The 27,648-nt window shown below is 42.4% G+C and overlaps 1 protein-coding gene across 1 annotated transcript in view; it reads right to left on the bottom strand.

Moving 5' to 3' along the window:
• Window positions 1-27,648, bottom strand: part of FAM107B (family with sequence similarity 107 member B) — a 229,031-nt gene that overhangs the window by 140,221 nt on the left and 61,162 nt on the right. The gene's annotated exons all lie outside the window — the stretch shown is intronic.

Here is a 27,648-nt window from a genome sequence, read left to right as displayed (position 1 = left end):
AGGAACTCTGTGAGCCTCAGTTTCCTCATCAAAAAGTAAAGCCCATCACTTGGTGTCCTAACAGGATTGCTGCAAAGGTTAAATGAGAAAGATAAGAATATCACACTAGTCACTTAATGTGGGATGGGGTGGTCTCTGCTCTTCTAGCAGCCCTTCTGGTAAGAGTTGCCACCTCCCGGCCACAGGATTAATCCAGGCAAGTGGATATAACTTAATTTAGGCTAGTTATCATGACTTGGCTGGGACTTCCACGCTTGGTTGGTGGATGTCTTACAATCTTAGGAAGGAGCCTCAGAACTAATGACACATCCCCTGACAGAACTCAAGAGAATGAACCCAATGCTCAATGAGAAGCAGAGGCAAAAGGCAGAGAGGGAGCTATGATGAACGGTGGCCCTGTGTCCTATTCTGTGGTTTATCATTTATTTCTATATTCCTCTGCCAAATTTCTATTAGTTTCAGCTGCCCCTAAATTCTTGCAGCTCTGGGAATGCCCGTCAGATAACTTTAGACACAGGGGAGCCCAAGAAGATGGAAGGTGTCATTCCCAACCACTTCAGCATCTCAGTCCAGCCACCACTGGATTCATAGAGGATATTCCTGAAGAGCAAACACTGTGGTTCACTCAGTGACCCAAGATCGGGGAGGCTCTGGGACCTTGATCAGAGACTTGGTCCACTGATCAGAGACTTGATTCATTCACGGCCTACGTGGTGCCCTAGAGCACTAAGTGCTTTTCTTCATCTCTACTTGTAGGAAAACTAAACCAAAAAAAAAAAAAAAAAGGAGAAGTATTAGATCCCATGCTTGTAAAACTGTAGTTCTCAGACTTGGGTGTATATCCAAATTACTTGGAGGACATGGCAAAAATACTGAGGAGGATCCGGCCCTTGTCCACTTGGATAAGACTGGGCCTCTGGATTCCTTTTGTTTTGCTTTGTTTTGTTTTTAGTGCTTTATTTATAGTGTCGTATCACAGTGGATAAGCACGTACATCGGAGTCAGATGAATGAGATACAAATTCCAGCTCTCCTACTTACCAGCCGTGGGATTTTAGTAAGTTCCTGAGGCCACCTGTGCTTCCGTTTTCTTGTGGGACGGTAGAGCTCACGCTAGCTTACACTAGCTGACATGAGCACTTCCCTTAGAGAGTGGTGGTGTGGTGAGTTTGCCAGTGGGTGAGAAGTGGAGCGGTGCCCGGCATGTGTTGGCAACCGATGGCTTCTTCTTTTAGGGAAGTGACTTCTTGCAAAGGCACGAACTACATAAGGACAGTTTTGTGTCAGCTCTTGTATCCATTCATTGTCTCCATGAATAGGACCATAGTCAACTGCTTAGTTGTGCTTAGATAAATAGTGACAAATGCTTTTATTTATTTTTTAAGGTAGGCTCCACGCCCAGCATGGAGCCCAATGTGGGGCTTGAACTCACGACCTTGAGATGAGGACCTGAGCTGAGATCAAGAGTCAAGATGCTTAACTGATTGAGCCACCCAGTCGCCTCTGACAAATGCTTTTAAAAATCCGGTGCTCTGTCTCCTTTTGTGGTCCTTAAAGAGATCCCTGAAAGATGACAGTGCAGATGGAAAGATGTCAGGAGTCATCTGACATCCCCAAATGAATCCGTTTTCTTGCGTATTTGCCAGTTTCCAAAATGTCATATACAAAGGACTTTCATTAATTTACTTTAGGTACATGGTTACAGCTCAGTTCATTTCACTGTCTGGGAAGTTCCCTAACAATCAGACTAAAATTTCTCATGTTAATGACTCATTATTTTTTCTTTTTAACATAGCCTAAATTTTTATTAAGTTTTTGATTTTAATTCCATTACAGTTAACATACAGTGTTATATAGTTTCAAGTGTACCATATAGTGATTCAACACTTCTGCGCATCACTCAGTGCTCATCACAACAAGTGCACTCTTAAATCCCCTTCACCTATTTCCCCCATTCCCCCAGCCTCCTCCTCTCTGGCAAGCATCTTGGCTTGTCTTTCTCTCTTTTTTTTCTTTGCTCATTTGTTTTGTTTCTTAAATTTCACATATGAGTGAAATCATATGGTATGCATGTCTTTCTGAATGACTTATTTTGCTTAGCATTATATTCTCTAGCTCCATCCATGTTGTTGCAAATGGCAAGATTTGTTCCTTTTGTGGCTGAGTAATATTCCATTCCAATATATATATTCCATATATATAATACACACACACATCACCTCTTCTTTACTCATTCATCTATCAATGGGCACTTGGGGTGCTTCCACAATTTGGCTATTGTAAATAACGCTGCAATAAACGTAGGGGTGCATGTTTCCCTTTGAATTAATGTTTTTGTATTTTTTAGGTGAATCCCCAATAATGTGATTCCTGAATTACAGAGAAGTTCTGCTTTTAACTTCTTGAGGAAGCTCCATACTGTTTTCTAGAGTGGCTGCACCAGTTTCATTCCCACCAACAGTGTAAGAAAGCTTCTTTTTCACCACATCCTTGCCAACACTTGTTTCTTGTGTTGTTGATTTTAGCCATTCTAACAGGTGTGAGGTGATATCTCAGTGGAGGTTTGATTTGCATTTCCCTGATGATGAGTGATGTTGAGCATCTTTTCATGTGCTGTTGGCTATTCTGGATGTCTTCTTTGGAGGAATGTCTGTTTATGTCTTCTGCCCACTTTTAAATTGGATCATTTGTTTTTTGGGTGTTGAGTTATATCGGGTCTTCGTACATTTTGGATACTAGCCCTTTATCAGATATGTCATTTGCAAATATCTTCTCCCATTCCATAGGTTGTCTTTTTTTTTTATCATTTTATTTTTCATCATGATTAAGTGGATTTGATTAGCTCTCCTGGTGATGCTGATATACACCCAAGTGTGAGAATCACTGTTGTAAAGGATGGAAATTTGGCCTGGTGCTCAGACAATATCATAGGAGCCCTCTCTTTTAATGTCTCTTCATTTGTCCATTTCTGTCTCTGTGTCTCTTCTCAGGCTACTTTATTGCACCGTCAAGACCACCAGAAGCCCTGGGGCCCCATCCTTTCAGCTCCTGTTTCAAAGGGGGACAAGGAGTGTCTTAGTCCCTGCATTCACATTCAGAGTCCTAGAGGAAGACCCTGATTGGTCCATCTTGGTTCACATACTTGTCTCCAGTCTCAGCACATGCCGATCAGAGAATGGGGACTATGATTTTCCAGACCCATATTATTGCCCATCTCAAGAGCTGCTGGAGGGACAGTTACTGTGATTGGAAGCCTCACCAGAACCTCAGAAAACAGAAAGGCACAGTTCCCTAAAGGAAGGAAGGCTGTGTCCTGAAGTGGGGGAGGAAGGGATACTGGCCACATTACTGTTGAAAATATATACTTCTAGGATGAATTCTCCAAAGCCACAGGACTAAAAATACCTACTGCTTTCTTAAGTGCCTAGCATGGGCCAGGAGCTTCATGTATGTTAGGTGTAATGTGAGGTGATATTCAAAATATTTAACTGCATGGATTAGCTACCATCTAATCAGAATGGGGAGGGTCCTGCAGGACCCTGGAGGACAAGCCCTAACCCTTTGGTTCCTGGACTGTGCAGAGTTCAGAGGTCAAGGAAAGAGGTAATGTGGGACATGGGTGTCACTTAGGGGTTGGAGAACAGTTATATACTAGTCAATACAAAGGTGTTTTACTGTTTGAATAGCCAACATATTCTTACTGATGTATACCTACTGAATATTTTCAGCCCTCAGTAACATCTTATAAACCCCACTTCTAAACTAGAGGCACATCTAGGAAGTATGTTGTAACATGCTAGAGGTATGCAAACCTCTCTCTGGAGTATCATTTCACTCAAAGATTTGGGAGGGATAAAACATCATTTGTATATTAAACCAAAACTGGTACCTTGCAGAAGGATATGTAGAACCGACATAAATATTGAGGGTGACCATGGAATGTCAAAAGAGTTTGAACACGGAGTCCCTGACATGGGAGTACTCCTGTAGACAAGACCAGAAGGCATTTTCAGGGATACTTCAATGTTGATATTTCTGTCCTCATTATACAGAAGGGGCCCTGGCAGTTTGAGGACTTTGTCTAAGGACGCATGTTTTAAATGGGGGCAAGAATCCACACCATCTGCCTGAGTCAGAGCCCCTGGTCTCTCAGCAATACCACACATTTGCTCCTTGATGATGTTATTTTTAGAAATTTTAACCTTAAATGGAAAGGACAGCTAGTTATTGAGTAGCTATACTTAGTAGAAGGACTAACTGAAGAGAACTTTGACTAAGGATGCACCTAAGGAAGAACATTGCAGAGGAATGAGCAATTGCTCCTCATGGTTAAGGAAGGCCCTCTAGAAGCTGCACCATCGTGTGTTTCAAGGTTTAGAGAGGTCCAGGCCAAGAAAACCACAGTACAAAACAACATTTGTCACATGGTGGAAACTTCAGAACCGGGAGCATAAGAAAGTTTGATACAATCTTTACGGCTGTAATTCAGTACATTTGTCCAAAATTTAAAGTTGCATAATGACTGCAAAAATAGTTGAAATAAAATAAACTGTCAGACTTCTGAGGGAATGGAAGTGATAAAACTAGTGGCCTCTACATGTTGCTATAGGACTGAATGTTTGTGCCCCCCTCAAGTTCATATGTTGAAATCCTAACCCCCAAAATGATCGTATTTGGAGGTGAGGGCTTTGGAGGTGATTAGGTCATGAAGGTGGAAACTTTTTTTTTTTAAGATTTTATTTATTTATTTGAGAGAGAGAGACAGAATGAGAGAGAGCATGAGAGGGGAGAGGTCAGAGGGAGAAGCAGACTCCCCACTGAGCAGGGAGCCTGACGCAGGACTCGATCCCGGGACTCCAGGATCATGACCAGAGCCGAAGGCAGATGTTAAACCAACTGAGCCACTGGGGTACCCCAAGGTGGAGCCTTTATAAGAGACTAGGGCCCTTATGAAAGGGACCCCAGAGAGCTCCCTTGCCCCTCCCACCTGTGAGGACATAGTAAGAAGAAGGAGCCTATGCACCAGGAAACAGGTTCTCATCAGACCCCAAATCTGCTGGTGTCTTGATCTTGGACTTCCAGTCTCCAAACTGAAAAATACATGGTTATTGTTTAAGCCATCCAATCCATGGTAGTTTGTGATAGCTGCCTGAATAGACTAAGACCCTGTTTAGCTGAGGATTATTCTACAACCTGCCTATAGATTTGTATTACAGAGCTTGAATGACAGGAGAACCCTATAACTCTTCACCTACTCACAGCATCTAATTCTACTCCATAGGCACACTATAAACACTTGTTGAAAGAATGAATACGTAAATGAATAATTTTTTTAAGAAAAAGTTTTTCCAAAATATCTCTTTTTTTCTCTGTAATACTGGAGCTTCAGAAAGCTATGTGTGGATATCACTGGAAGGCACACTGCTAAATAACCCTGGAAGAGGATACAAGTTTGAGGGAGAATGTGTCAAAAGGATTTCATACATATACTGTGAATGACAGAAGGAGTTTCTGGTGGAAATTGGGGTACCAGCTTTTAATCTGTCTCCATATTGGTTCACCAAATTAGTAATATCTCATATCCACCTGGTACCTCTCAGTTTATAGAGAGTTGTCCAATACATGGTTTATTTGACTCCTTCAATAACTTCATGTGGTGAGCAGAGCATTATCTTCCTGTCTAGGGAAAATGCACTGTTTCCTCTGCTCACAGTTACAACACTTCTGACCCAGATGTTTGGGTTTTCTCTCACACTAAATAATTCTCTGATACCAGCTCAGTGTTCACAATTCACTTCCAACACTAACCAGAGTTAGCACAGACCCCACAGGCTAAGGGCTCAGACCCTGCAAGACTGGCCCCACTGGTAGGTCTCCAGGTTACCCACAACTTCTGTCCAATTTGGTGACAGATTGGAGGTTCCCACAATGCCCTCCTTGGGCTCGATCATTTGCTAGAGATCCCAGAACACAGGAAAACAATGTACCTACTACTGCCAATTTATTACAAAGGATATTTTAAAGGATATACATGAACAAGCAGATGAAGAGGTATGTAGGGTAAGGTCTGGAAGGGTCCTGAGTGCAGGAACTTCTGTCTCTATGGAGCTGGTGTGTACCACCTTCCCGGGAGGTAGATGTGCTCACCAACCCAGAAGCTTTCCAAAACCTGTACTTGGGGGATTTTTAGGAAGGCTTCCTTGTATAGGCATAATCAATTATTAACTCCATTTCCAGCCCCTCTCCTCTCTGTGGAGAATTGGTGGTGGGAGGGGGCGCTGGGGAGCTGAAATTTCCAAACTTCTAATCATGGCTTGGTCTTTCTGATGACAAGTCCCCATCTAGGACCTTAGCTAGTGTTGCCTCATTAGAACAAAAGGTGCTCCTATCAGCCAGGAGATTCCAAGGGATTTAGGAGCTCTGTGCCAGATGTTCCTACCACTTAGGAAAGTATAAGAATTTAAGAGTTCTGTGTCAAGAACTCAGGTCAAAGACCAAATATTAGAACAAAAATTCTTCTACCACCCCTATCTACAAGGGTTTTAGGGGCTCTGTGTCAGGAACAGGGGGCAGAGACCAATATTATGTATATCTTTCTTACTATTTCACATGCCCATTTTCCACATAAGGAATTTGGGCCCCACAGTCACACAACTGTAAAGAAAGGTAAGGCCAGACACTTTGTTCACTCGCCGGTAAAGGAACACTTTCCAGGGCTCTTGTCCAACCCTCAGAGTTTAGGCAGAGGGATCAGAATATAGGAGGTCTCCGGGTAGGGATCAAAAAGCAGGGAAGGAGGAGTAGTGCTGCCAGAGACCCATGCTGCACTGGCATGAACACGTTCTTAGAGCTGTCCCAAGAATTCTGGAGTGACTTCTGAGCCCTGGGTTCATGTCCTGATCAGCCTCACTTTCAGGGTTTATTCTAAGCCAAGACATTTGTGGAAGCTGGAATTATGTCTGTGAGCAGAGGTTACACCCTAGGCAGTGACACCCAGCGACTCTTTCGATTTCCTGTAGAACCTTCCAGAATAAGTAGAAATGTGATGGTGGACTTTTTTTGGCAAACCTAAATTTTTCTAGTCCTAGCGGAAGCTGAAGCTACAGTAAGAGAATTTAGACTCAATGTCCAGCAGCCAACCTCTTTTCATGAACTTTGAATTGACATAAAGTACTATTTATAAATTGTGCAAATGAACTTAAAATATTGTCTAGCTTCATCCTGGTGGGGGGGAAATGCTAAATTGGGGTTGCTTGATGCCAACTAAAGAATGGAAGAGAAGGAGGGAGGGACAGAGCCAGTGACTTGCTGTCCTGCACTCTCCTGGGCTCCAGCACTATGCAGGGTCCTGACTAAGCATACATCTCTTAAAACCACTTTCAAAGCAACATAATTTTTTCAATACAATTGTGCCAGATCTTTTATTTTTTTAATTTTTAAAAAAGATTTTATTTATTTGAGAGAGAGAGAATGTGCACACTTGTGCACCTGTGTGCACGGGTGGGGCAGAGGGAGAGGATCTCACGCAGACTCTGTGCTGAGCTTGGAGACCAATCTGGGCTGGACATGGGACATGGGGCTCGACAGGGGGCTTAACGTGGGGCTCTATCCCACCGCCCTGAGATCAGGACCTGGGCCAAAATCAAGAGTTGGACACTCAACCAGTGGAGCCACCCAGGTGCCCTGCATCAGCTCTCTTCATTATAGTGGTGTAATGGAACACAAGGCTTTTCAATTTCCCTCACAGAAGTTTTATGCTCAAAAAGACGGACATTGGGGAGGGTATGTGTTATAATGAGCACTGGGTATTATATAAGATGGATGAACCACAGACCTGTACCCCCGAAACAAATTATACATTATATGTTAATTAATTGAATTTAAATTTAAAAAAATTAAAAAAAAAAAAAAGACCTTGCAGAGCCAGAGAGGATTAAGGATTTCCCTGGGTCAATATGTACCTCTCAGCTTTCTGGCTGTGGTCCCAATAAGAGAATTTTTGGAAAAAAATCCTATTCTTCCACCAGTCCTCATTAACATCATTTTAGAAAGACAGTGACATCTGATGGGAAATGAGAGTCAGAAGAGCCACCTGGCAGTCCCACATAATTGTGTGAAGCTGACCAAGTTCACACTGCCCTGGGCTTCATTTCCTCCTTAACAAAATGGACAGGAATGCAGCCCTTCCCCATGTCATGGCAATGCTTCCAGACCAAATAAGAGAGGGAGCAGGAAAAGCACCCTGATTTCTCTTACATAACAGAAGGTTCAACATTCATGTTATTTGGAAAGAGAGAATTAAAAAGGTCAGTATCTTTTCGCTTCATCAAAACCCAGGCACTTCTGTGTAAATACAAAATCAACACAAATGGACAGAATTCTGTCACCCTGCACACAGTGGTCACTCAGCGAATATTCATGGCTTGTGGGCTGACCTCACATACAGACAATTGCAGGTCTGCTTGGGATGCACAGAAAACTCAGCAAGAGAAGGAACAAGTTGGGGGGTGGGGAAGGCAGGTAAAAATGAAAAGGGCTGCCCAGAGTTCTTTTCTTCCATTTTCATACCTCTCTGCCTTTAAATGCTTCTCTGCCCGATTCTTACTCGTAGATAAAGCCTGACAGACCCACTCCTAGACCATAAAGGTCAAGGTCATCACACACTCATACATACACACAAACACACACATAGACGAACATACATAAACATATACACTCCAATGCACACATATGCCCACAACTCAAACACACACATATACACATGCACACAAACACACAGACATACACTTAAATACACATACAAAGACACACATAAACACAAATGCAACACATACACAGACACACATATACACTAACATATATACAAACACATACATATACTTAAATACACATACAAAAACACACATAAACACAAATGCAACACATACACAAACACATATATATACAAACATATACACAAATACACATACACATACTACTCAAACACACATACACACAAACACACAAAGACACACACACACATACATATACTTAAATACACATACAAAAACACACATACACACAAACACACAAAGACACACACACATACACAAACATATACACAAATACACATACACATACTACTCAAACACACACACAAATATACACGCACACACACACAAACACATATAAACATGTACACATAAACACATACAAACGCACACATACACATTTGCGCATGCACACATGTATGCATACACATACACAAACAAGCACACATATAAACATGCATCTAACCTACACAGAGTGAACAGCACAATGAGGAATAAGGCTGGTAATGAGCTGCTTCAGTTGCTCAGCCTCCCCACGCCTCCTGTCCCTGCCTTTGGGGCTTCGTATTAGGATCCATGCTGTCTGGATAGACCTGTATTGTCAGAGCTTCCAGAAAGAGAAGAGGAGTTACTGGGAATTTGAGTGTTAACTTAAGCAATGGCCAAAGTTCCTTTACAAGGAATTAATAACCAGAGTTTCCCTTCTTCCAGATGTTGCTCCGTAGTCTGAGCGCCCCTCCACCACCTTCCTGCTGGCGGATGCTTCCCACAGCCGCTTGCAGACGTGCTCCAGATGTACAGCCTTCCTAGCGCTCCCGATTTCTGTGGGTCTTCACTTGCCTACTCCTCTATAGGAGAAGAGACGTGCTTACCGGGGAAGGGCCAAAATGGGGCTTTACTCTAGAAAACCAAGGGAAGAAGTACTGTCGTCAAAAGGCAAGCCTTCCTTCATCTCAGGGGAAATTTAGTCATTCAACAAACAGTGACTGAGTACCCGCTGTGTGTTTGCTGCTGGGCTCGGTGTAGAAGAGACAAGGAGGACCAACACATAGCCTTGGCCCTCAAGGACCCCCTAGAGGAGGAAACCAATCATTAGAACAGGAGAAGTGCTAGGGAGGGTAAAGAGAAGGGACTCAGCGGTCAGCAGGTGACAAGGGCGAAGGAGCAGGAAGACTTTGCAGGGGAGATGGCACTATGCGCCAGAGGAGGTGGTGTTTTTCCTAACAGGGAACTGCTTCAAGATACAACACCCTCTGATATTTTTTATTTTCAATCTCTTCTTAAAAATGTTTAGGTATATTTATACCTTGTATCTGAGAGATAGCCCATGTGCCTTGTCGTTCTCCACCTGCCTGCTGACAAATCACGGGTTCCCTTGCCCTCTGGCCTCCCGTGAGGCTCAGTCCATGGGAACCAGGTGCAGGAGGTCTGAGGGAGGGAGGAAAGTCAGGTCAAGGCTCTTGTTCCACTCTCCCATCAAGGCAGTCTTCTCTAGGAAATGCTCTTTTTTCTAGGTTCCTGTTGTGGCTTCCTCTCTGCCCTGATCGCTCTGGGTTTGGGCATAGTAACAGCTCTTGTACTGACACTAGTATCCCTTTGTGGTTCCTCTACATCCCACCCACACTTTACAAAAGTTGCTTTATTAAGCTGTCCTTGAATTATTCTAATTGGAGGGCCATCTGTTTCCTGTTGGGATCTTGAATGATAGAGCAAATAGCAAATATATCAGGGAGAGCAGGATGCAAAAATTATATCAACGTGCGTGCAGGAGTGTGTGCGAGGTGTGTGTCCATATATGCCAGGAATGGTAGGGATGGAGTCTGATTTTTCATTTACTCCACAGACATTTATTGATGGCCAACTATGTGAAACAGACAATGGGTAAGGAAATCACATTTTCTGTATTTTATGAGACAGTGTCTTTTACAACATTTTTTTGTTACGGTCAGATGATATATTTTAATTGGGAGCTCATAAAATATGATCTCAATAGCTATGGGCAAGGGGAAAATGAGTATGATGCAATCTGTACTCTTGGGGTTCATACTCTAGACTAGCTTAGTTCTCCAAAGTCCAAGTCAATAAAAGAGAAAAGCAAGTGGAGAAAGTCCAAGGAACGACCGAGTACCAGATCTACATTTTGCAGGTTACGCTATGGGTAACACTGCCTCGCCTCCTGAGAGGTGAGTCTGCTGCTTTGGGGTCAAAGGCCTCAGTGGTGATAATGAAGGCTCATCATGAGCCGGGCAGCAGAAGCTTTGCGTACAGTATTGAATCTATTCTTCACAGAACCTCCTATAAAACAGGCATGGTTTTTCTCATTTTGCAGAAAGCTGAGGCTTAAAACATTAAGCAGTTAGTAGTACTGGTTCGCATCTGGATTCAAACCTAAGTTTGTATCCAAGGCCCCTTGCTCTTCACTACTCTGCTGCATCGTCTTTTCCAGGAATAGACAACTCAATGGCCAAGACCAGAGGATGTCTGGTGAATAAGAGACAATTACAGGTTTGAAGGCAAAGGGCTATCCTGCGATTTGGCTTACTCTCTGTTATTATATCTGTACAGTGAGAAATGGGCTGGGGAACCAACGTTACAGGATCTCCTTTTGATTCTGCATGGTAGAATCAGACCTCAGCTAACAATTTGCTCTGGGATTAGAAAGAAGTTCAAGGGGCAAACTAAACAAGCTCTACCCAGGGCGCGCCAAGATTTGCTCCTGTGGTGACCATGGCTTCCTTTGAACTATCTAATAACTACTAGTTTGTGGAGGTAGTAGAGATTTAGCATGTCAGTGGGAGGGGTAGTAAGGGACACATTTGAAATTTAAGGCTGTTCTACCTGTGATTAGCTACACTGGGGCTGGGGGTGAGCAGCTTTGACCTATGCTTCCTTTGGGAACAGGGGCAACCCACCTAACCACACAAGAGGGTTTTTATGAGTGGCGAGCAATACAAATGCTTGTAAATTTAAAGTAACGCATAAATTTTGAAGAATTACTTTCCCCCTGTACCTTAAGTACCTATCTATCATGGCTTATGCTATTGTCCCGGAATGATTATTAATAGTGTCCCCTTTCACTCTCAAAAGTGTTGTTTTAGATGATAAATTATCACTCTACCTTTGCTGGATGTAACTGATCAATAAAAGAAAGTGAGGCAGCGGAACCCTGAGCTTCAAATACCCCAAGTCTGGTTTCAGAATGAGTGTTATCTCGTTGCATAGACCTAGATTACTCAATTAACCTCTCTGATCCTTTATGTGCCAAGTGGGAATAAAACATGTGGCCAGTGACTTTTACGAGCAATAACAAGTAGAAATAGTTCATAAAGTTATAGATCTTGGAGCCAGAAACAATCTGAAGAGATCATTTAGCACACAGGGGCTATAAAGAGCCATAAGAAAGTCACAACGATGCAGTCAATCTTCCCCATGGATCCTCTGTTGTTTTGGGGAAATCTAGCAACTTAACCCAGACGAGATGGGGCAGAAGGAGAGAATCTCTGTCTCTGAGACAGAGCTGATAATGGCTTGGAGACTCAAGCCTTTTATCAAGTGGAATTCTAACTACTGATCAGTCAGTGCCTGTCTGCTTGCATTTACCATAACAAAATATCCAGGGGTCCCAGTGCCCTGTTAACAAACCTCAGAAAGCTGTCCATCCTGGATTTAGCAGTTGGTTCTAAATGGGGATTGCAACTCATCGTAGACTTGAGAGAGAAGGGTGGGATGGGGAGGCCCCAACACCAAGGGCCTGTCGGCTATAACCAGGGGCACCATGACTGGATCCAGGTATTTGTTTCTTTAGTGTCTCTAAAGACTGTCACAGTCTGCTCCTCTGTCTTGTTTACACTTGCCTCAAGTCAACTGTGTCTCCAAAGCCCACTCCTCAACCAGGCCTAACAATTGTATTCAGATGATGTCTGACAAATTATCAGTCTAGAGGGAGAAAGGGGTGGGGAGGTACGGAATGAAAAAACAAATCTCCAAAGTCATAATATTTGGCCCAAAGCCTGGAAAGGGAGCTGGTCCTGTTCTTAGGCCTCTACTGAGGCTGTGGACAGAAAGGATGTAATACCTCAGCCACTTAATGGACAAACTGGAAAAGGCTGCCTTGGCCCGTTTGCTCCTTCATCGGCTTGTGACTGCTCCTTTCCTCCTCTTTTCCCCATCCTAGATCCCCCAACCCTGCCTCCACCAAGCCCAACTGAGTCCCAGAAATGACAGTGAGAAGTTCCTTTAGATTTGCTGTGGCTGGAATCTGGAATCTGGAATCATTTCCAGGGCAAGAACCATAGGTTTTTTAAATAATGCAGGGCTTTGCACTCATGGAATTGGGAAGTCTGCCATGTCTGCCCAAGAATTATTCATAGGGCAAATTCGGATTTGAGTGCCAAAAATTTTATAAAGTACTGTGTTCCAGAATCTGTTTTTCTCCCTCTAACAATAGCTTTAGAGGAACTGAGGAGGGACAAACGAAAATAGCCACTTTCCGATGCATTCACTTCTAGGGGAAAATGTAAGGGTGTCCTTGAAAGCTATTGCATCCCTCTGCAAAAAGAGCTGCCTGTGGGCTTCAGTGTGAGCAACCACTGTTTGTACATAGAGTTTGTGACGTTCATCTCAATGTAGTTTCATCTAGACTGTTTCTACAATTTTGTACCTTTATTGCTGTGGGGCCATTTGCCACATATTGGCCCAGCCCCAGTTCAACTTTTGATCTTGAAACACAAATACCAAGATTAAAAATAATGTCCATAGTGATTTTAAAATCCATGAAAACAAATCATTCCTCTGGTAGTACCCCTAAGCTAAGTTAAATCATGGTGGAAGTGCTGGGAGAGAGGCAGAAACCTACTGTGGGCAGTTCCTTGTGTCTTCTTAATTTAGCAATTGAAGCCTCAATCAAAAGTTATTTGAGTAAAAGGAGAAAGAAGTGATAATGTTATGTGTAGGTGATGCTAATGCAATCCCTGGAGGGTTATTAGAATACCCGCCTTGCAGAATTTTGGAAACAATCTGCAAACTTTTTAATTCATCAAATATTTACTGTTTACTTATATGTGTATCATACTTTACAATTACAAAAGATAGTTCACATATATCATCATCTCACATGACCTATGTTAACAGCCCTTCAAGGAAAATACTGTCATACTCATTTTACACTTGGGCATGCTGGAGCTCAAAAACGTTGTTATGGGGCATGAGCAAGATCATAATTCTCAACCCCAGATCTGTCTGTTTTTCAGCGTGGGGTTTATTTCACTCTATGCCTGCTGACTTGCTTCTGCATACTGTGAACAGACACGTGTATGCCAGCTTTCTGGGAATTACAGATTAGAAAGCATTGCCCTGCCCTCTTTGAGGCTAAGACATAAACCAAATAACTTTAATACAAAGCAGATGTGATCACTGTAAGAGTGGCATGAGTACATGCTGTGGAGGTTTTCTAAAGGATATAACCATACCTTTTTGGGGGACCAGGAAAATCTTGATGACAGAAATAGGTCTGCATTGGAGCATGGAAACTGGGCACATGTTGAGCAGGCAGAATGGGTACATTGAAGACTAAAGGGATGCCATGAGGAAAAGCCGGGAAACTATGGTGTGTGATGAGAATAAGACGCAGGTTTTGGTCATGGAGCATTTGTAGGGGAAGCTGAACCACATGGCAGAGTGTTTGAGTACTTCCTAAGGCTTCTTATTGAGTTCTCAAGGCTGTGGGAGGCCCACATTGGAGCAAAAACATTGCCCATCCAGAAGATTAGTCTGGAAACAGTGTTGCAGACTGGATTGGCATGGGGAGAGTCTGTAAGTGGGGAGGATAGTGAAGAGTCCATTAAAAAAAAAAAGTAATGACAACTGTGATGCCGGAAGAATAACAGACTAAATGAGGTCAAGCAAAATCTAGGAGAAAATCAACCAAGAGTCAAGAAATAATCCCCAGTGGAAAAGACTATTCTATGAAGACGAGCCATTTCTTTGGGCAATTTATGAAGCTGGAGGGAAGCGCCATCACAATGAATGGCCATTAAGCCTGGCGTCCCCTAGGGCTCCTGGGAGATAAAGGAGCGCCTGGCTCCCCGACTTGTAACTTTCAGAATTCCAGAAAAATGGAGCGGATGGCTTCCTTCCATACGGAAGCCTTGGGGGCATTTCAGTGTTTGCAGAAAATTTAATGTAGGGAGAGTAATTAGTGCTGACATCAGACGAGATCCAATAAAAAGATGAATGTCCTGATTCTGAAATAACAATACAAATAAAGGTAAGGAAGGGGGTGGAAGCTAAACCCTCCCCCCCCCCCCAAAACCCCAGCCTGAGCTTATCTCTGTATCCTGAGCTGGATCCATGATGCACAATCTGCAGCAGTTCCCAGGGCATCCATTTCCTGCCATAAACAACAATGACATTCTCCTTCCCAGATGTCGAAACCGACTAAATAACCTCCACTTTCCACTGGCAGCTCTGACAGCGAAAGTTATCTGAAATCACACCAGCGCTGGATGAACTATAGGCCCAGCTGGTCACTTGGATGCTGCAAGCAGGAAGGAAACAAACGGCACTGGGAGCAGGCACAAAAACTTAGCGGTGCTAACAAACTTTTTGTGGATTACAAGAACGCTCCGGGGCTGTGACCGACGCGTGGGGAGCGCGCACTCTCGCACGCACGCGCACGCAGGCACTCAGGCACGCACACGCACTCACGCACACCCACGCACGTAGTCGCATTCACATCCCACCTCGCTCCTGACGTGCTCTAAACCAGCAAGCGCTTCGTCCCGACGCCAAATGAGGGCCGGAAGTGGAATCCCGTCATATTTTCCATGGAAAACTGCCTTTCACCAATCATTTCTTCTGGAAGTAAGCACCGAGTTCCTCTCATTCGAAACTACTGCTGTGAAAATACTCTTTAATGTCTTAATTTGACCTTCCATTCCCTGACAGTGCGCTAATCTGGTAAAGCTAACAAATTGGCTTCTAAAAAGCCTCGTGCCAGGCCAGGCCCTCCATTTTAAGTGGTAACAACAGCCCCGTCGTATTTTCTGTCTCGCGCAGAATCATGGAATGTGGGAATGGAGAAGAAGGGAAAGGCCCTCCAGCCCGTCAGCTCTGGTTACCCATCAGGAAAGGGAGACCAGACGGCATGGCTGACCCCAGGCAAGGAATTTTTTTTTATTATTATTATTTCTAACAAAAAATGTGAGGGAAGAGGGAATTGTGTGGTGCCGTGGTGGTGACCTTCGGCAGCGCTAGCCCATTACAAACTCGTCCCTCGGGTGGCCTTTTGAGACGCACAACGCGGCGGGTCCTTAAGGAGAAGGGCTGGAAAGGTGTAAGGAGTAGGTAAGCACCCTCAAATGTAGTTCTTAGCAAACAAAACAATTAAAATAATTGTTACCCTATCAGCAGCGCTTAAAGCAGACTTCTTTGGGAGGCCTGGGTGGTTCAGTTGGTTAAGCCTCTGCCTTCGGCTCAGGTCATGATCCCAGGGTCTTGGGATCGAGCCTTGCTCAGCGGGGAGCCTGCTTCTCCCTCTGCCTGATACTCTCTCTGCTTGAGCTCTCTCTCACTCTCTTTCTGACAAATAAATACAATCTTAAAAAATTTTTTTTTAATTAAAAAAATAAAAACTCTATCTTATTTTCAAATGCAGAATAGAGGATACACTGATAAGTAAGTGCAAGAATTATGACGGTCCTACAGAAAGTGCATCTAATAAAATATTCTTAAGGAACAAGAAGTACATGGTTAAATAATACACAATATTATGTGTACATTTAGTGTATATCAATGTGTATGTGTGTGTAGCTAAAGACCCTCTCTTATGCTCAGCATTTTTCCTAGGCCAGATGTGATCAACTTTATGTTGTAGATCCTCAAAGAACATTAAATGATTGAATGAAGTCTACCTCCTTGAATCAGGACTTAAGAGATATTAAGGCTTAGAAGGAGAAATCCAATCAGTTTATTTTCTCTAAATTTGTAAACCTAATAAGAGACTAATGGTAAAGGTTTCAGTAAATTGCTATGCAAAGTAAGTACAATAAATAAATCATCCAAACGAAGTAACAGGTTTGAACTGATAGCTAACAAGGTATTAGAAGTCATGGGAGAATCTGCTAACAAATGGCTCTCTACTATTTGCTCAAAATGTTGAGACGTTATAGCCCATCCTCAGACAAGTGGGTCTACCTAGAGACAGGTTCCTCACAAAGTCAGGGAAAAAAAAACAGGACACCTGGCCCAGTTGGGTGGTTAAAAATTAAACTGGACATAACTGAGGCAAAATCAAAACAGTACAATCCATTGAATGGGAGAAAATATTTGCAAATCATATATCTCAACAGAGGTTAATATCCAGAACATAAAAAGAACTTCTACAACTCAATGACAACAACAAAACCAAAAATTAACAACCCAATTGAAAAATGGACAAAGCCCTTGAATAGAAATTTCTCCAAAAAGATATACAAATGTCCAAAAAACACATGGAAAGATGTTCAACATCATAAATGATTAGAGAAATGCAAATCAGATTATAATGAGGTACTGCTTCACACTCATTAGGCTGGCCATAATCAAAGAAACCAAATGTTGGTGTGGATGTAAAGAAATTGAACATTTGTGCATTACTGGTGAGAATGTAAAATGGTGTAGTCACTGTGAAAAACAATATGGTGGGTCCCCAAAAGCCAAATGTAGAATTACTATATTTCCCAGCGATTCCACTCCTAGGTATATACCTAAAAGAATTGCAGGCAGGGACTCAAACAGATATTTGTACACCCATGTTCATAGCAGCATTATCACAGTAGCCAAATGTCCATCAGTGGATAAGTAAACAAAATGTGATGTATACATACAATGGAATATTATTCAGCATTAAAAAGGAATGAAATTCTGACATATGCTACAACACAGATGAACTTTGAAGACATTATGCTAAGTGAGATAAGCCAGACCCAGAAGGACCAATACCATATTATTTCTTGTACATGATGTACCTAGGATAGTCAGATTTAGAGAGCAGAATGGCAGTTGCTATGGACTGAGGAGGAAGGGGAAATAGGGGGTTAGTGTTTAATGGGTAATGTGTTTCAGTTTAAGGTGATGACGTTCTGGAGGTGGATGATGGTTATGGTTGCAAAACAATGTGATTGCACTTAATGGCACTGAACTATACACCTAAGAGTAGTTTAAATGGTAGATTTTAAGTTGGCTATATTTTACCACAATAAAAGAGTTTAAAAAAATGATTTTAAACTGCCTAGCTCTGATCCTGTCACAGCCACCTCTTAAGTGAGTTCATAAGCTGTCACATCTACGTTTCATCTGTTTCCCTTCATTGTTCCCACAATGAGATCCTCCTGAAGGATACAGAGAGAGACTGGACCTCTGGGTTAGGTGCTTATCACATGGAGCAGCTCAGAGAGTTTGTGTTTCCAGGTTACTTACAGGAGATCTCTACTTGGAATCAGGAAAAAGATCAGTGATCACCAGCAGAGTGTCCCTGAGATTGAAGAGAAATGAACCTATTACTGCAAAGGAAAAGGCTCTGCTCTCAGGGCTGTGATCTCCACGGGCTGCTATAGCAACTCCGGGAACCGTAGTCTCCCAGGACAAATACTCCCCTCCCTTCTGCAAGCTGTGGTAGCTGGAATAGATTAAGGAGCTATATTACTGCTGTAAGTAGGAGGCCCACATATTTGTTTTACTTTTCTTTTTCATTTTTCATCCTGTTAAAATCACTTTACTTTTTCCATCCTTAAACATGGCTCCCTACTCTCACTTTACCATAATAATGAGATATTAATACACTTAGGATTTTTAAAAAATTCACAAGTCTCTCAATGAATCCCATCTTGTGGAGGAGACAGCAGGCTTTTGAGAAAAGAAAAAAAATACAAATTCAGACCAGGCTGTGGAAAGCACACCACATGTTAATGGCTACGAATGGCAGGGGCCTTCAGCCCCTGGCATTGCTGACAAACATTCCAGCTGAGGCCCACTCTGCCCCACTCTCCCTTCCATTTGCCATCTTGTTGTCACTTTTTATGATTGCCCAGTCTCTTAACCTTAGGAAATTTGAACCCAGATCAGGGTGACCGTTTCCCTTTCTTATGATTTCATGGGTATTTCAGGTAGACATCTGCAGAAAGGATATGGTTAGGGTTATTCCCACATATTTCATGATCTATGGAGCTGAATTTCCCAGAGAAATAGCCTTTCAGATTAGAGGTAAAGCCAAGAGGTAGCCAGGCTATATTTACTCTTTTCTTTGGGCATTGGATCTCAGCCCGCCAGTATATATGAAAAAAAAATAGGTAAGTTGGACTTTATTGAAACCTAAAATGTCTGCAAAAGACACTATTAAGAGAATGAAAAGACAAGCAATAGCCTGAGAGAAAATAATGCAAAACACTTATCTGATAAAGCACTGGTATCCAGAATATACAAAGTACTCTTAAAGCTCAACAATAAGAAAACAACCTAATTTAAAAATAGGCAAAAGATCTTAAGATCTGAATGGAAATCTTTCCAAAGAAAATATCCAGATGGCAAATAAGCACATGAAAAGATACTTTAGCATATTTTATCAGGGAATTGCAAATTAAAACAATAGTTCAATACCACTATATGCCTATTAAAATGGCCAAAATCCAAAACACTGACAGCATCAAATGCTGGCGGGGATGTGGAGCAACAGAAACTCTCATTCATTACTTGAGGGAATATAAAATGTTACAGCCACTTTGGAAGACAGTTTGGCAATTTCTTATAAAACTAAACAAACTCTTACCCCATGATCCATCAGCTGCACTCCTTAACATTTATGCAAATGAGTTGGAAACTTATGTCCACATGGAAACCTGCATGTGAATGTTTATAGTGGTTTTAATCATAATTGCCAAACTTGGAAGCAACCAAGAGGTCTTTCAATAGGTGAATGGATAAATAAATTGTGTCACATCCAGATAACAATGTTATGCAAGTATAAAAAGAAATTAGCTACCAAGCCATGACATCGAGGAATCTTAAATGCATATTACTAAGTGAAAGAAATTAATATGAAAAGGTTACATATTATATGTTTCACTACATGACCTTTTTGAAAAGGCAAAACTCTGAAGATAGTAAAAAGATCAGTGGTTGCCAGGGTTTCTAAAGGAGGGAGAAATAGGTGAAGTACAGGGAATTTTTAGGACAGTGAAAGTTTCTGTATACTTTAATAGTGGATACATATTATGGATTTGTCAAAATTCCTGGAATGTACAACACAAAGAGTGAATCTTAATGTAAAACTGTGGACTTCAGTTAACATGATGTATCTGTATTGGCTCATCAGTGGTTAAAAAGGTACCACATCTATACAAGATGTTAATTAGAGGACCTGGGCTGGGCAGAGAGGGGGGTTATGGGAACTTTCTACTTTCCACTCAGTTTTTCTATAAACCTAAAACTAATCCAAAGAGTTTATTAACTTAAAACATATATTTTGGGGAGTGTTTAAAAATGCTGATTACTAGGCTCCAGTCTAGAGATTCTGATTTGACACATGGGTTTCCCCAAAGTAGTCTTAGGCTTAAATCCACAGTTTCCTGCCAAAGAGCAAGAAATCCCCCAAGTTACCAAGTCAGGAAGACATGATTTTCCAGACTAGCCCATCAGCATCGCCTAGTAAAGTACACATACTTACTGATACTTTAGGAAGTCACAGAAGTAAAGGGGACTGACTGGAAGTCAAGACCATTGTTACAGTGAGTCTGAGGCTTAATGATTTCTAAATCATTGCTGGAAAAAGGTTTAAGGAACAAAATGGTCAGAGTTTCAGATGATAAGTGGCTTTTATACTAAATTTCTTTTTCTCAGAAGTTCCTAGGAAGGGCTTTGTTTTAGAACGTGAGTCCAAAATTCATATTTGCTTTGGGCTACAGTTTCTAGGATTTCCTCAGTGGTGACTAAGACTAGAAGTGTGCCTCCCTTTCACTTTAGGGCTTCTTGTTTCTTTGGACTTCTCTTCCTAAACTCCAGGTTTCTGGGGTAGCCCTGGTCTTGGCGACTGAGCCTCAGTGTCCCTACCCCCCACTCAGCCCTCCCCCAGAAGTGGACACCCTGCTGCTGCTTGCCCTACAGACAGGTTTGGAATCTCACTCAAATCCTCGGTCTCTTCTGGCTAATCATATTAAATTAACTACCTTGTCATAATAGGGGATAATGGGCTATTATGTTACTCCCTTTCCACAATTGACAGTATGCATCAAAAGCCTCTATATTGTTCATGTCCCTTGGCCCTGCAATTCCATAAATATCAGCAAAGCTTTATCTAAAGGATGTTCTTTTTTTTTTTAAGATTTTATTTATTTATTTGATAGAGACAGCGAGAGAGGGAACACAAGCGGGGGGAGTGGGAGAGGGAGAAGCAGGCTTCCCGCCGAGCAAGGAGCCCGATGCGGGGCTCGATCCCAGGACCCTGGGATCATGACCTGAGCCGAAGGCAGACGCTTAATGACTGAGCCACCCAGGCGCCCCTAAAGGATGTTCTTTTTACAGCATGAATAGTGTAACATAGAAAACATTTTGAAAATATTTTACAGGGGACTACTCTGCAAAAAATTTCCCCATAACCATTCACCTTCATGGTCCCAAGGAGAGGATGGAGGGAATGCCACCTAGGGCTGGAGGAATTTGTGACACAGGGAAAGTCTTTGAGCAGGAAGAAATAATGCAAATCATTTGCTATTTCTGGAGGAGCAGGAAAGAGAGTAGGGAACTCTGGAGGGGAGGGGGAGCAGGGATAGGCAGGTGTGGGTGTTCTGTTTTCTCTATTCTGCACCAGAATTCTGATGCAGGTCTTGTTAAATGGGTTGAAGAGAAAGAGCAGAACATCAGGGTTCATGGTTGACTGGCTCAGGGGCTCCTGAAATCATCTGGGAGAAGGTTATTCAGCCACATCCCCCATAGGGCTGGAGTGCTGCCAGCTCAGCATTGGTGGTCGAAGCGGGCTGTTGGGGTACCCCAAGGACATGTTGCTGGACTCCCTCAGTCTCTTTTAGCCCAGGACTTTACAACTGTCTATATGCCTTAATGTGGGCACAGAGTATCGGTGGGTAGTAGTTTTGGCTCAGGACACAGAGGTGATAGTGTGCTGCTGGGACTTTAAGATAAGATGCAAATGGCTGGTACCAGGAGAGCCAGTTGTAGGAGCCACATAATGGCCTCAAAGGCCATTAGAGACTGTCACAGCTCAACAGACATCAGGCCCAGGACAAATCAAACCCTCCAATCTTCATTAGAGGGCAATGCGGGTGTATACAGTAGCACATGGATCCAGAGCCTTAAACCAACCACCCCACCCTTCCTACCAGAAGTTCAGACTCAGACTCAGGGAGGAAACCTGGAAACTGAACATTTATTCAAAGAAACTGACCTGAATGGGACTACTTAATCCAGAAAAAAACTGAGAGAATTTTCATTTTCTTCTTAGAATAGTGTTGGAGGCCAGATTAGATCAATGATGGAAAATAAATGACATTTCTTGGCTCATCTGTGGAGTGCTGTGTTAAATTTTCAAACCACTACATTTACCATATAGCCAAGTTATCCTCAAGGCAGGAGGTTGGAGGACCCTTCTTCAGAGACCTAAGCCAAAGAAGGGAACGTCCATTATTGATGTTGGGGTGTTTTAAAAAACAAAGCTGGTGGTCCTGTAGTGAAATCACTAATTGGCAAACTCCAGATCTCACAAAAAGAGTTTCTGACTTCCATTTTACTGCTCTTTTAAATATGAATGGACAAGCAAGGCTCAGCAGACATTTGAGAAGAACTTATAAATGTGAGAGAGAAACAAGAAAAAAGGGGGAGGGGGTACTCAGAAGAATCAGATAAAACAAACAGTAGAGGAGAAATAAATCCTTAACATCTTCAGAGAGAAGGGAAAAGATCTTTAAAACAACAGATGAAATGTAGAAAGGGAACAATCAGAGCTTAAGAAAGAACCTTTAGAAATTACAAATATGACAGCTGAAATTAAAAGAGAACAGAAGATAAAATTAAGGATATCTCACAGGAAATAAAACAGAAGGAGAAAGTTCAGTAGGATAGAAAAGCATAAGAAAAAGATCAATTTAGGAGGCTGTTTTAGTTACCTATGGCTATGTCACAAATTACCCCCAAATGTAGTGGCTTAAAACAACAATAAACACTTCTTGTCTCACAGAGTGTTTGTAGGTCATCCAGAACTTAGCTGAGTGGTTCTGGCTTGGGGTCTGTCTTGAGGTTGTGGTGAAGATGTTGGCTAGAACTTCGGTCACCTAAGGGCTTGAATGGGCTGCAGGGTCAATCCCAAGATGGCTCCCTCACAGGGCAATTCCTTGCTGGCTATTGGCAGGGAGTCCAGTCCCTTGTCATGTGGACCTCTGCATAGAGCTGCTTGAATGTCCTCATGACATGGCAGCTGTCTTCCCCTGGAGCAGATAATCCAAGAGAGAGAGCAAGTAGGAAGTTGCAGTGCCTTTCAGAAATAACATACTGATCCTTGCATCACATTCTGCTTGCTAGAAGTGAATCACTAAGTCTGACCCAGGAAGAGAATGCTAGAAAGGCTTAATGGTCATGACAGGACTCACAGTTTTGCTAGGCAGTGGTGTGGTGAGTTCCAATGTCAGACAGTCATGGACTTGAATCTTGGCTCCCCCTCAAGCAAATTAACTTTTTAATTAACTCTCCTCAGTTCCCTCCTCTCTAAAATGGGTATGATATTGCCACTTTACCTGTTTTTTTTTTTTTTTAAGATTTTATTTATTTGACAGAGACACAGTGAGAGAGGGAACACAAGCAGGGGGAATGGGAGAGGGAGAAGCAGGCTTCCCAACAAGCAGGGAGCCCAGTGTGGGGCTCAATCCCAGGACCCTGGAACCAGGACCGGAGCCGAAGACAGATGCTTAACGACTGAGCCTCCCAGGCACCCCTCTACCTGGTTTTGATGAGTTGAGAATAAACAAAGTGACTTGCACATGGTAGATGCCCAGTTATTAATATTGTGATGCCTTTGAGAAAAATAGAAAGGATGTGGTTTATTCTGAAGTCCTGGCTAAATCCAAACCAGAGCTCAGAAAAACAGCAAAATTCCCTCTGGACAACCACACTAATCAACAGCTGAATAATTAGAATGCAGTGCTCTGTCATTTCTGAATAATGATGAGAATTCTGCCTAGAGCCCATAAGAAGAATCTTCTGGTATATGGGTATATGGATTTGGATGAAACTTTTCAGCTAGCGAAGGTCATGTTTTGGTTGTTAGTTCTTGGGAGGTCTTTTGCCAAAAAAATGTTTGAATCTCCAACCTCACAGCAGAGTCAGTAACAATGATTTAGTGAGAGGCAAGAAGTCATCAACCATCTTTAAGTCAAAACTTCCCCAGTCAGACTAGACTGGTAAATATAGGCCGAATTGGTTCTCCATCTACCCTTCAATAAACAAAGTGCATCTCTCTTTTTATAATTTACCTGGCTTTAATGAAATCAGAGTGATGTGGGACACAGTAAAACAGTACAGCTTTTTGTGATGATATTGGTTTGGATTATTGGGGTAAATGAATTACATTAGTCATAATGCCAACTTTGGCTTGTGTATGCCTCCCCTACTTGATGCAGCCATTACTGTTTTTTGATCAGCAACCTTGAAGTGGGAAGAATTGAAACTCTCTTTCCCAGTTCTACAGATGAGGAGACAGAAACCCAAAAAAATGAAGTGACATTCCCGAAATCACACTTGTTTTTGCAGAACTAAGACCAGAGTTCAGTCTTCTCGGGTTCTAGTGCAGCACTCATCACCTCCCATCCCATGGCACTTAGCTAGTGATAAGAGGGAATGAGTCTTCACAATCAGATGATGGCATCAGAGCACGTCTCTGGCCCTCTGATTTGATGTTCACTGGACAAAGCCTGCCCCAATGACATATGCTTAGGCTTGGGCCTTAGGCCTCAGTTTAGCTAGGGACACATGCTCTCTTGGCCATAGTTTCTTGTCTCTAAAATAAGAATCCTGACCTACTTTGTTAGACTGTCCTCAGGGAAGAGATAAATATTTTTAAATTAGAAATGTGTTTATAAATGTCCTAATATGACATAATAATACTTTGCCTTCAATGATGCATTTGTTCCTGAGAACCTAAAAGAAATTAATGTTATTTCCATTAACATAAATATTTTGTACAGTATGAAAGATACAAAAATACTAGTAATTTGCTCTGGAGAACCACACAAGTCATTTGCCCACTTTCAGATTCATTCTCTGCTCCTCCCCCTATCTACATTTTTGGGGCTCTCTTGCTCTCTAGGTAGGAGGAGCTAATAGGCATGGTTTATACTCCCCTTCCACCTTGAGAGCACAGGCCAGTGCATAGTCTGGGCACCCTAACCAACCTGCCATCTCAGTGAACCCTGGACCTTCGCCCACACCAGCCCTAATTGTCTTACCAAGGTGGCCACAGGGCAGTGTACACTGGGACACCCTTGGTTAGCACTCGCTACAACCCAAGCCTTTGCACCAAGGTGGCACAGGCACAAAGCCCCCAAGAACACTCCGGGACCATTATCACTTTGGCTTTAGACAGCTTGCTAGGGTTCCCTCAGTGCAAAGCACCCCACAATATCTCAGTTGGCATCTTCTTCAGATCCAGCCACCCTGCTAGGGTGCCCTCTGTGAGGAGTGCCCCAGGAACTCCAGGCTTGTGCCTCCATAGGTTTCAGCCACCTCACCAGAGCACCCTTGTGGAGAGTGCCCCAGAACACTCCCTCCCATGCTGGCCTCTGTTCCAGTCACCAGGCTACCTGCTGTGCTGAACACCTTGGGATACTCCAGCCTGCACCCAAGTCAGCTTCAGGTGTCCTGCCAGGTCAACCTCAGTGTGGAGAGCCCTGGGACACCCCAGTGTGCATTTAATTCAGCTTCAGCTGTCCTATCAGGGCACATTTTGCATGGCGAGCCCGGGGACCCCACTGACCCATGCCCATTTTAGCTTTAGCTGTCCTGACAGGACATTCCCTATGCAGAGTACCCTAGCACATCTTGCAGCCTGAACTCCACCTCAGCTTCAGCAGCACCTTCAGAGCACCCTCAGTGTGGAGAGTCCAGGAACATTTATATCCCCTCATTTATATCCCCTTTTGCTTCAACTATCCTGCCTAGGTGCCCTCTATATGTAGAGGCCTGGATCTCACTGGCTGGCTTCCACTTTAGTTTCAGCTATTCTGCTAGGGCATTCTCTGTGCAGAGAGCTCAGGAACTTCCTGGCCCACATACCACATTAGCTCCAGCCACCACATCAAGGCACCCCTTGCACAGAGCACCCTGGAACATTCTGGCTGGCACCTATTTCAGCTTCAGCTGTCCTGCTAGGATGCCCTCAGTGCACAGAACGCCCTTTTAGCTGTCCTGACAGGGCATGCACTATGTGGAAAGCCCAGAACCTCCAGCACATGCCAGTCACAACTCCAGCCAGCAAGCAAAAGTCACCAAGTACACACAGCCTACACAGGGCACAACCAAACACAAGACTGTTCTTTCAAGTTTAGGAGAAGTAGCTGTTCTGCTTAGTCCATAGAAACAAGCGCAGAAGGTCAACCAAAATCGGGAGACAGAGGAATATGCTCCAAAAGAAAGAACAAGAAAAAAGCTTCAGAAAAAGAACTAACTGAAACGGAGATAAGCAATATGTCTGATAAAGAAGTTAAAGTAATGATCTTAAAGATCATAGGGAAAGAAGAACAAAGCCCAAGGTGAGTAAAAGACAAGAAGAGCAGACATAAATGACATAGAGACTAAAAAAAGAAAGAAAAAAGAGAAAGAAAGGAAACATCAGTGAAACCAGTTCTTTGAAAAGATAAAACTGATAACCACACTCATCAAGAAAAAAGAGAAAGGACCTAAGTAAATAAAACCAGAAACAGGAGAAATAACTAACACCATAGAAATACAGAAAATTATAAGAGAATACTATGAGAAATTATATATCAACAAATTGGACAACCTAGAAGGAATGGATACATTCCTAGAAACATACAATCTTCTAAAACTGAACCAGGAAAAATAGAAAATCTGAATAGACTGATACAAGTAACAAAATTGAATCAGTAATCAAAAACCTACCAAAATATAAAAGTCCAGTTCACCAGATTCACTGGTGAATTCTACCAAATATTAAAGAAGAGTTAATACTTATTCTTCCCAAACTATTCCAAAAAATAGAAGAGGAAGCAAATCTTCCAAATACATTGTATGAAATTAGTATTACCTTGATACAAAAACTAAACAAAGACACCACAAAAAAAGAAAACTACAGGCCAAACCCCTAATGAATATAGATGCAAAAATCTTCAACAAAATATCAGCAAACCAAATTCAACACTACATTATAAAGATCAATCACCATGATCAAGTGGGATTTATTCTGGGGATGCAGGATGGGTCAATATTTGCAAATCAATCAATGTGATACACCACATCAACAAAACAAAGAATGAAAATCAAATGATCATCTCAATAGATGCAGAAAAATCATTTGACAAAATTCAACATCCATTCATGATAAAAACTCTTAACAAATTGGGATTGGAGGGAACATTCTTCAATATAATAAAGGCTATCTATGAAAAACCCACAGCTAACATCATAATCAATGGGGAAAAACTGAGAGCTTTTCTTCTAAGATCAGGAATAAGGCAAGGATGTCCACTCTCACCACTTTTATTCAACATAATACTGGAAGTTCTAGCCACAGCAATCAGGCAAGGAAAAGAAAGAGGCATCCATATTGGTAAAGAAGAAATTAAAATGTC

This window comes from Zalophus californianus, chromosome 9 (assembly GCF_009762305.2).
Source record: "Zalophus californianus isolate mZalCal1 chromosome 9, mZalCal1.pri.v2, whole genome shotgun sequence".
Lineage (NCBI taxonomy): Eukaryota > Metazoa > Chordata > Mammalia > Carnivora > Otariidae > Zalophus > Zalophus californianus.
The sequence above is the reverse complement of the archived record's forward strand: the minus strand, read 5'-3'. Positions and strand labels throughout refer to the sequence as shown.